The 10,492-nt window shown below is 34.4% G+C and overlaps 1 pseudogene; it reads left to right on the top strand.

Moving 5' to 3' along the window:
• The first annotated feature begins 495 nt into the window (after positions 1-495).
• LOC109679478 (olfactory receptor 8H1-like) lies at positions 496-9,215 on the top strand (annotated as a pseudogene).
• The last annotated feature ends 1,277 nt before the right edge of the window (positions 9,216-10,492 follow it).

The raw sequence follows: 10,492 nt of genomic DNA, 5'->3' as shown, positions 1-10,492 counted from the left end.
TTTTGACAGTGGCGCAGACACCCTCACAGAAGTAGGTAAGTGAGACAAGATGGGGCAAGATCAGTCCAGTCCAGCCTTTTCGTTCGCTTGTGCATTATTTTTTATTATGAGGAGGTGCTCAAGTTTCCAAACAACAGTTAAAGGACTAAAGGATTGTTTAGAAGTTATTTGTGAATATAATTCTTAGTTTTCTGAGGAAGGTACTTTAGATGAAGAAGTTTGGAAGCGAGCATGTGAAAATGTTGAAAAGGCATATAGACAGGGAGAAAAGATACCTGTTCATTTCTGGATAACATGGGCTCTTGTTAAATCTGTAATTCTTATACTTGGGGAGACAGAAGGGAAGAAAATTTAGAAAAATGCACTGTTGCATCCCTTCATAAATATGAATTAGATGAAGGAGATACGGAAAAGGTCATTAAAGAAAGTAAAAAATGTTTTAGCCATGGCTCTACTGTGCCAGAGGAAACCAAAAGTTAACCACTGTTGCTCGCCATGGCAGCTCTAGCCATGGCCCCTCCACCTGATACTGCTCTCTATCCCTGTCTTCCCAAGAATGAAGATTGGAATGAGCTCCTTGAGGGAGAAAGCACAGAGGGTGAAATGCATCATTTACACATTTACCCTTACAAAGGCTCAAAAACGAAGAGTGGTTCTTTACTAGCAGCTTATATTCCCCCATTATGTTTTAGTATTTTGTAGGGAAAATAATACAACCTATAAGAGTGACAATTCCTGATCCATATATCATTCATTATATGAATGATATCTTAATCTCTCATGAATGTTCTAAACAATTATATAAAAATTTTAAAACCACACAAAAAGCTTTACAAGTCAGAGGATTGGTAATAGCTCCTGAAAAAATACAAAGTACTACTCCTTTTCAATATTTAGGTCATACAGTTGAACGACTCATCGTTCATCCTCATAAATCTGCCATATGAAGACATCCATTAAAAACTCTAAATGATTTCCAAAAGTTACTAGGAGACATTAATTGGCTTCATCCTTCTTTAGGTAGAACAAATTATAAAATCACTAATTTCCTTTATATCTTAGAAGGTGAAACCGCACTGGACAACCCTCAAACTTTAACACGTGCTGCTAAAAATGAATAACAATTTTTTGAATCACTGTTATGGACTGCCTTTCTAAGAAGATTTAATCCTCTAAAACCTTTCTCTCTGTTAATATTTGCTTCTCCATATTCTCCTACAGGAATTTTAGCACAAGAGAACTCTCCTTTAGAATGGTTATATTTAAAACAAAAAAGAAATTAAAGTTTTAGCTTCATATATCGATCTAATATCCTCTTTAATTATACAGGGAACAGCAAGATGTCTACAGATTCTGTGATTTGATCCGCAACTCATTATTTTACCCCTTACTAATAAACATTTAAAAAATCTGTTACCTCTTAATGATAATTTAAGTAACAGTATAAGCAATTATTATGGATATATAGGTAATCATTACATGGCAGGTAAGCTGTGGAATTTTTTTTAAATGAACTCCATTTATTGTTAACACTATAGTAAAATTACATCCTGTAATTCATGCCTCAGTTTATTATATAGATGGATCATCATCCAGTAAAAGAGGCATACATGGACCTGATTTACATGAAATATTCAAACCAATTCTTCTTCTTCTTTTTTTTAATGTGATTCCAACATTTTTTTTCATTTTTCTTTTATTATTCATATGTGCATACAAGGCTTGGTTCATTTCTCCCCCCTGCCCCCACCCCCTCCCTTACCACCCACTCTGCCCCCTCCCTCTCCCCCCCAATACCCAGCAGAAACTATTTTGCCCTTATTTCTAATTTTGTTGTAGAGAGAGTATAAGCAATAATAGGAAGGAACAAGGGTTTTTGCTGGTTGAGATAAGGATAGCTATACAGGGCATTGACTCACATTGATTTCCTGTGTGTGGGTGTTACCTTCTAGGTTAATTCTTTTTGATCTAACCTTTTCTCTAGTTCCTGTTTCCCTCTTCCTATTGGCCTCAGTTGCCTTAAGGTATCTGCTTTAGTTTCTCTGCGTTAAGGGCAACAAATGCTAGCTAGTTTTTTAGGTGTCTTACCTATCCTCACCCCTTCCTTGTGTGCTCTCGCTTTTTATTCTTCTGCACAACAGGTAGAATTAGCAGTTCTGATTTATTTATTATAAAAAGTTACAAATAAACCATTAAATATTGTCTCAGATTCAGCTTATGTAGTAGAGCTGTTTCCTGCTATTGAAACTGCCCTTATTTCTACTACTCATAAAGTTATGAAAACATTATTATCCGCATTACAACAGCTAATACAAACATGTACTTATCCCTTATATGTTACTCATATTAGGGCTCATTCTAATCTGCCCGGCCTTCTAGTGTGAGGGAATGATATTGCAGATAAACTTACATGTGCAGTGTTTTCATCCCCTGAAAAAGAATATCAACATTTACATACTAATGCCAACAGATTACATGTGCATTATAAAATTCCTCTATGTACCACTCATGATATAATCAAATCCTGTCCTATATATGCTCCTTTACATTGTAGATCTCACCCATCCAGTGCTAATCCTCAAGGTCTACATACTAATAAATTATGACAAATAGATGTAACTCACATTGCCTTTTATCCACAGCCACCATATTTACATGTTCTTATTGATACCCACTCTAAATTCATTTGGGCTGTTCTGCAACATCATGAAAATATTCATGCTTTCATTGCCTCTCTCTTACAATGCTTTACAGTTAAAGGAGTACCCTCAAAAATTAAAACAGAAAATTGAGCTGAGTACACAGGTCGCTGATTTAAACAATTTTGTGTGGAATGAAACATTGTTCATGTCACTGGCCTCCCTTACAATCCACAAGGACAAGCTATCGTTAAAAGGGTACATAAAACTTTAAAAATACAATTGTTAAAAAACAAAAAAGGGGGAACTCCTTGAGACACCTTAACATTAACACTTTTCAGTTTAAAAATTTAAATTTACCTCAGGGTGATGTTTTGACTGCAGCAGATAAACATTTTGGTGAACCTCCCTCTTTGCTGGACATACAAGTCCCGATTTGGTTTAAATCTTTTACCTCTTGGTTACCTGGGCTCTTACTTAAAAAGGGCAAAGGTTATACTTGTGTTTCTACAAGTATAGATCCCCTGAAACATTATGGGTTCCTCTTTGAATTGTCAGGCCCAGGAAAACCGATGACCTATTGGAAAGGAAACTTTTCCAGAAGCAAATATTCCTGCTTTTTTTTATATTATAGCTTTGATTAAAATGAATCCTTTTACAGGAAAGCATGTGTCAGCTTACCATATGTCTTAGCTCTTGGAACTTTTAGTTTTAATTTTACTCTAAAAAGTGTCGACTGCTTTGATTGCAAATTATACAGCTGTGTTAACATTTCTTTGTCTATTAATTGGTCCTTTCAAGCATTGTTTATGTTAAGGGCAAAAAGAGATGTCTCGTTGCCTGTAAACTTAACAAGAGAATGGCAACACTCTCCCTTAAAAGATTTAATGACTAAAGTAGTATCTAAATTATTAACATGATCAAAAAGATTTGTCAAATGGATTATTCTTGCTGTAGTTGGTCTGATTGCCATAGCTGCTATGGCTGCTATGGCAGGAGTAGCAATACAGACTTATATTCAAACACATGAGTTTGTTGCACAATGGCAAAATCAATCACATATGATGTGGACTGCCCAATCTAAAATCAATGAAGAGATAGAAAACAAAATGTATTTCTTCATCCCTGTAGCATCCCCAATATTTTTTTGTTTGCTTTCTTGATGATAGGTGTTCTGACTCAGGTGTGATAGAAAATCAATGCAGTTTGGTTCTCCTTTTCCTAATAACTAAGACTGTTGACTTTTTAAATATATTTATTAACAATTCATATTTTTTTGAGAACTGTCTATTGAATTCATTTGGACATTCATTGATTGAGTTATTTGGTCTTTTAGTTTATTTTTGGAGTTCTTTATATATTCTCTATACTAATTCCTTGTCATATTATTAACTGGCAAAGATCTTTCTCTCAATCCATACACTATGTTTTTCTTCTTTTTCTAACTGTAAAATAATAGTACTATGGCATTTCATTATGATATTTCCATACATGAATATAATGTACTTTGATAAAATTTAACCTATTACTCCTTTTAAATTCCCATCTCTGCAAACCTCATTTTCATCCTCCATCACATAGGCCTTTTCCTAATCACCCTCCTGATGGTTCCAACCACCAAATAGCCTTTCTTTAAAAATTGTGTCACATTATTTCTAGGTCTATATTCTGCATATGAGAGCTTGTCATTTGCTGTGCAGGTGGTATATCACTTGAGTTACTTCTCTAAGTCTTATTGTACTGTTATTTTGGAGACAGTGTCTTGCTTCTTCCATGAGCTGGCTTAGACAGTCATTCTTTTATTTATGTTTCCTGCAGTAGCTGTGATGACAAGTGCATGCCACCACACTAAGGTAGTGGTTGAATGGGGTCTCAAAAACTTTTACCCTGGGTTGGCCTAGAAGGATGATCCCATTTTCAACCTCTTGAGTAGTCATTCTTCTTTTATTAAATGAAACAATTACAATAAAAAAGTAAAACACACTTTACGATTTTTGTGTGCAAGTGAGTAGGTGACAATATAAAATAGAACAGAGAATCGGCACATTCTTTGTGATGCATTAAAATGTGTGTTTATTACCTGACGAACTCTCAGTTCATTTGCTGACTGATGTTACACCAGCAACAACAAACCAGATGAAACAGTGTGTTTATAAAAGGAAAACATAGCAAAAGTCATGATTTATTACAAAGTTTTGTCACGATTTCAGAGGTCCTTGACCCAAAAGGGCTCAGGGAAGAAATGAACAGACAATACACATATCAAGAGAGCCAGAAGGCTAATGACCAACTGGCAAAATTTTGTTTTTTTCAGCAAGCTTTATACAAAAGAGGAAGAGACATAAATATCAAAAACACTCTGACTTAGTTATAACCTTTCTGTGTTTGCCACCCTGTATTCTGATTGCCAGAGTCCTTGAATAAGTATAAACTTTTTTTTGAGTCAAGAGAAACCATTTAGCACTCCTTTCTACCATGAGAGACGTAGTTCACCTGCAGATTCTGACCTTGTCTGAATGCCATTAAGCCACAGTCTCCCTGTCAGACTGTGGCTTTTGGTTACCAACAAAGTTCTAGCTGTAAAATTAGCATGATACTGAATATGTAGTAAAATAATAATTACGCACATCTATATGTATGTACAAATGCAAAAGGGAAACATTTTAAGGGAAATCACATTAAAAATATTAAGTTTCGAATTGCTTTCATTCGCTTTGAATTTTGGTGTTTTCTATTATTTTTTCTTTCTTTCATTTTTTTTGGCTGTGCAATTAAATTCATTCATTTACATATTAACCAGAAAGAATATCCCCAACTCTGGCAGTTCGTATCAGGATTCATAACATTAACAAGTCAGGTAATTGCCACATTTGATAACTTCTTACTTTTAATTAAAATGTTTTCCTATACCTTGAGTAGTAAAACACATATCAAAAGTCACAAAACACTTCATTTTCATGAAAATTGTGCTCATTATTAAATGTATTAAGAATATTTCCCACAAGAATGTGTTTTGACCCCACCAAAAATAATGTACCTCAACTTACAGAAAACTCACACTTTATAATTATAAAATTTTTTCTTCAAAAAAACAGCATTATTTTCTGTATTATTTTCTAAATAAACCACGAAACATTTATTTTTGTAGTTTTTTCTAATAAGTCAAGATGAGGCAGTAGATATAATCATGGAGAGAAGGCAGAACAGACAAGCCAGTTGTCTATGGGGATGGCATAAATTCTGTCTTGAAGCACAAGTGTGCAAGATATGCCTGATGAAAAGCTTATGAAAATGTAGGCTCAGAAAAGGAATGCAAATAGCAACAACCAGGTATAGAGCAACAACGCAAGCCCTTCACTCCAACTTGAACTGCAACTTGTTTCTTCAAGTTCATCTTATAAAGACAAAGTCTACACTAATCTTTGCTTGGTGAGCTCACAGTTCACGCTCTTATAATTTCCCTAACTGTCCATATAGATTTTATCATTTTTATTTTCCATTGCTGGCATGGAACCTAGAGCCTGTGCATGGTAGGCAAAGCACTCTACCACTGATCTACCAGCCCAGCCCTTGGTTTTCTTGAGACAGGGTCTTGCTATGTACCCAGACTGGGCTTGCACTCCAGATCCTCCTGCCTCTGTCTTCCCATGGTTTTTATAACAGATTTTTAAATTACACTTACAACTTCTACTAGTCAAAAGTCAATAGTGGGCTCTACTGCACGCAGTTGGGGGCCAGCAGCAGTCTGGCATCATTTCCCACCGGCTGGCCAGCCCAACCCTCCCCTCTCTGCCTGCTCAGGGCAGTCTGCCTGCCTCTGGGAACCAGGCCAGCCAGTCAGCTCAGCAGGGCTCCGTGCCAGTAAGGAAAGAAGCTACCTGTACTATTTTTTCAACAACAATTTTATCTCTAGATTGAGGCTTTCAAAGGGTAGGAGGATGAACACAGGGCAAATAATGTTTACCCATGTATATAAATGCAAAAAGGATACCTGTTGAAACTGCTCTGGGAATCAGGAGAGGGGGAATAAAGGACAACAGTGGAGGTAGTGCATTCAAGTATGATGTATTTAATATATTGTATGTACCCCTACCTAGCACAACAATAAAAATATTTTAAAAAATAAAGTATTTCATGATGAAAATTTCACCAACCATCCTTGATACTATCAGTCATAAAATAATGTTTTTCCAAAAAATTTTTCTTTGTATCACTAAATTATTCTTGATATAAGCCCTATGCTATGTAAATATTTTACTACATATATTTAGGTAATGATTATGAGTCAATTTAAAACTATTTTTTAAAAATCAATACACCAAGCAGAGATCCACTGATCATTTTCTTTGTCATGAAGCATCTACATGAAAGACAAAGCCTATGCTCATTTAGTTCTTAAAATTTTTGTCCTTGAAAATGTATCAAGTCATTTTCCTTGGAAATTGGTGCCTGAGGATGACAAACTTTTTTTTTTGACCCCATGACCATTAAATGAGGCACCCAGGCCTTATCAGACTGAAAGGCAAGGCACACACTCCATTGATTATATATTCACAGTAGCTCCAGCTCCTTGGGATTCTTTTGAGAATCACCTTTGTGGTAAATATTTCATTTGAACAAATTGAACAAAATTTCAAGGCTCATTTAACTTGCCTTAGAATAAAAAATATAAAGATAACTATGTCAGGGACCAGAACTGCTCCATTACAGAATTTTTTTCACCTCCTGAAATGGATTTCATATACTATTCTGGCAAAAAATTGAACCTCATAAATGTTGGGGTATATAATATTACAAGAAAGTTTTTTTCTGCCACATTTGTCTCACAGTAAGTATTCTTAAAATTGAATTATTTTAGATCACATAAAATGATGCAGAATTTTTATAAGAATATTCATATCATTTGAGCTTTATTATAAGTATTGTTAGTATTTGTGGAAATAGAAATGTAGGATTGATAGATACGGAATCTGAAAGCAGTCTGAATATTTTGAAAATATAATCCTAGCAGAAATTTGATTCTGCAGTACCAAGTTAGGAAGATATTTCATCTTCTGGATATAAACACTTATATGTGGTCTATGTTCTCCCTTAGTCCCCTTGAAGTTAAATTTACTTAGAGTTTATGAATGTTACAAACAGTAAATGACACATTAAAGTGTTTTTATATCTTTGTCCATTATATATCCAGTATTTTGTTCAGGATTTTGAAGTCATTATAATCAGGAATATAGTAATATGCATATGCTGTTTGGAATCAAACTATCTTGATAAAATCACAGAATCAGCATGCATTGACACTGGTTACAGGTAAATGGCTTTGGAATTTCCTCACTATTCCGCTTATTTGAAAATATCTAGGTGATATATAATATTTCATGTAGATTAAATATGTTAAGAATGGAAAGGCCTTAGAACAGTTTCAAGTTCAATCTATTTACATAGTATGCTAAATGTGTTATATCCAAATGTCAGTTTTTATCCATATCTATATCTCAAAATCAATTATTTCAGTGATAGTCTGTAAATTTATTAAGAAACCAACTCTACTTCTTATAAAAATATAGGAGAACTCATATAATAAAAAAATATTCTACAGTCATTTGAGCTAGCATAAACTGATTTCTAAACAGTTTACAACACTGCAGTAAGATTATTTGGAACAACACATGTGCCTGACTTCATCCTGATGGGACTGACAGACTCTGAAGAGATCCAGCTGCTGCTCCCCGTGCTCTTTCTCCTGATATACCTGGTCACTGTGCTTGTGAACATAGGGATGGTATTGATCATTTCCCTGGATCTCTAACCTCAGACACCTGTGTATTTTTTTCTCAGTCAGCTGTCATTTTTTGACCTCTGTTACTCAAATTTCATCACTCCTAAAACCTTAGGGAACTTAGTGACTTCCAACAAGAATATTTCCTTCATAGGATACTTCACACAGACATACTTTTTTGTCCTGTGTAGTGCTGCTGAATGTGTTCTTCTTTCCTCAATGACCTATGATAGACATATAGCCATCTGAAATCTACTACACTGTCCAGTTCTTATGTCCACAAGGCTGTGCTGTGCCCTCTTCAATGGGCTGTAAATGATTGGCTTTATGGATACTTCTATCAAGATGATTTGCATGAGAAGATTGCATTACTTCAACTCCAATGTACTCCATCAATTTTTCTGTGATATATCCCCAGTTTTAGCTTCTCTTGTGGTGACACATCTAACAGGAAAATTGTGATATGCATTTTTGCTGGTTTTACCATAATTGTGTCCCTCATCAAAATATTTTTGTCCTACGTGTCTGTTTTCTATATTATTCTAAAATTAATTCTACTTCAGGAAAGCAAAAGGCCTTCTCTACCTGTGCCTCCCATTTCCTGAGAGTCACCATCTTTTATAGCACTATGATCTTTACTTATTTAAAATGAAAGAAGTCCTACTCCTTGGCAAAGGATCAAGTGGCTTCTTTGTTTTTTCTTTTTTTGTCACACCACTGTGATCCCCATGCTGAATCCTCGCATTTATAGATTTAGAAACAAAGAAGTGAAAAATACTTTCATTAGAGTCATTTAGAAAGCTGGGTTCCAGCAATTAAAATAACAGTGCTATTAAACATTTAAAATCATCTTTCTTTCCTGTTGGACATGAACTCTAAAAACAATTGATTTGTTGGTGTTTATATTTCTGTGGAGCACACATATATTCATGTAATTCTGTTTTGGACATATGCAGGAACATGTTTTTAATATTCCATATTATGATTTACAATCGTAAAATAAGTATAAATTTAATGACTAAATACATGTGATTTTATGGGAAATAATATTCAAAATAAGAAATATGATATAATTCTTAAAAGTATCTCATAGAATATCCCTCATCTATTGCAATTTTATAGAATTTTCTTATTAAAATTTTATTTGCATTTTATATGTTGGGCTCTGGTGATTCACTTCTGTAATCCTAGCTACTCAGGAGGCGGTGATCACGAGGATTGCAGTTGAAAACCATCCCTGGCAGATAGTTCTTGAGAACCTATGTCAAAAAACCCCTCACAAAAACAGGGCTTGTGGAATAGCTCAAGTTAAAGGCCCTGAGTTCAAGCCCCAGTACTGAAAATGAAAAAGATATATACATTTTGGAAGTATGATGCATGTTTCAGAATTCATTCACTTTAAAATCAGAAATGCCTTTTTAGATGTACAAGCATTAATAAGTCACTGAAAGTTTAAATTTTAGCTTTCTCTAGAACAAAAAGTAATTTATAATTCCAAATCCATGTGATTGGAGGATGGATGTGTTGTATTTAAGGCAATAACCATGAATGCTGGCCATTATCATTGCAAGACTTACATTCCTGCAATATTGTAATGAACATGCCTTCTGAAGAATATGAACCATTGTTTTACAAATTAAGGTCAGTGGGTTTAATTCATGAACATAAAAATATTTCAAAGGGAAAGTAGCAGTTTATTTGTATCTAGAATAAATTAAGCCATTGAAGTAGAAATGAGTTATAGAAAAATGATAGGTGCTAATATTGGAGACAAATTTGAAAATACAAAAAGTTATGAAGAGAAAAACTGTGACAGTTAACATGTTCTCTGTCAGTAATTATAAGTGCATATCTGTACCTGTCCTATGACGATGAGTTCCTGCTTTTTCCTGTACAGAACTTTCTGCAGTTCAGTTAAAACTGTAACTTTTGGTGATATATTTGTCAATGAAATCTGTGATATGAATGTGCTCTCAGTAAGTAGCAAAATCGTGAGTCTCATTTTACAGTGCTTTGAACCTGAAATTTGTCAACTTAAAAATCTTCGTGCAGTGAGACCTCTTATGTTTATGTT

This window comes from Castor canadensis, chromosome 1 (assembly GCF_047511655.1).
Source record: "Castor canadensis chromosome 1, mCasCan1.hap1v2, whole genome shotgun sequence".
NCBI classification, from domain to species: Eukaryota; Metazoa; Chordata; class Mammalia; order Rodentia; family Castoridae; genus Castor; species Castor canadensis.
Note: the sequence above shows the minus strand (reverse complement) of the source record. Positions and strands in the feature narration are given on the sequence as shown.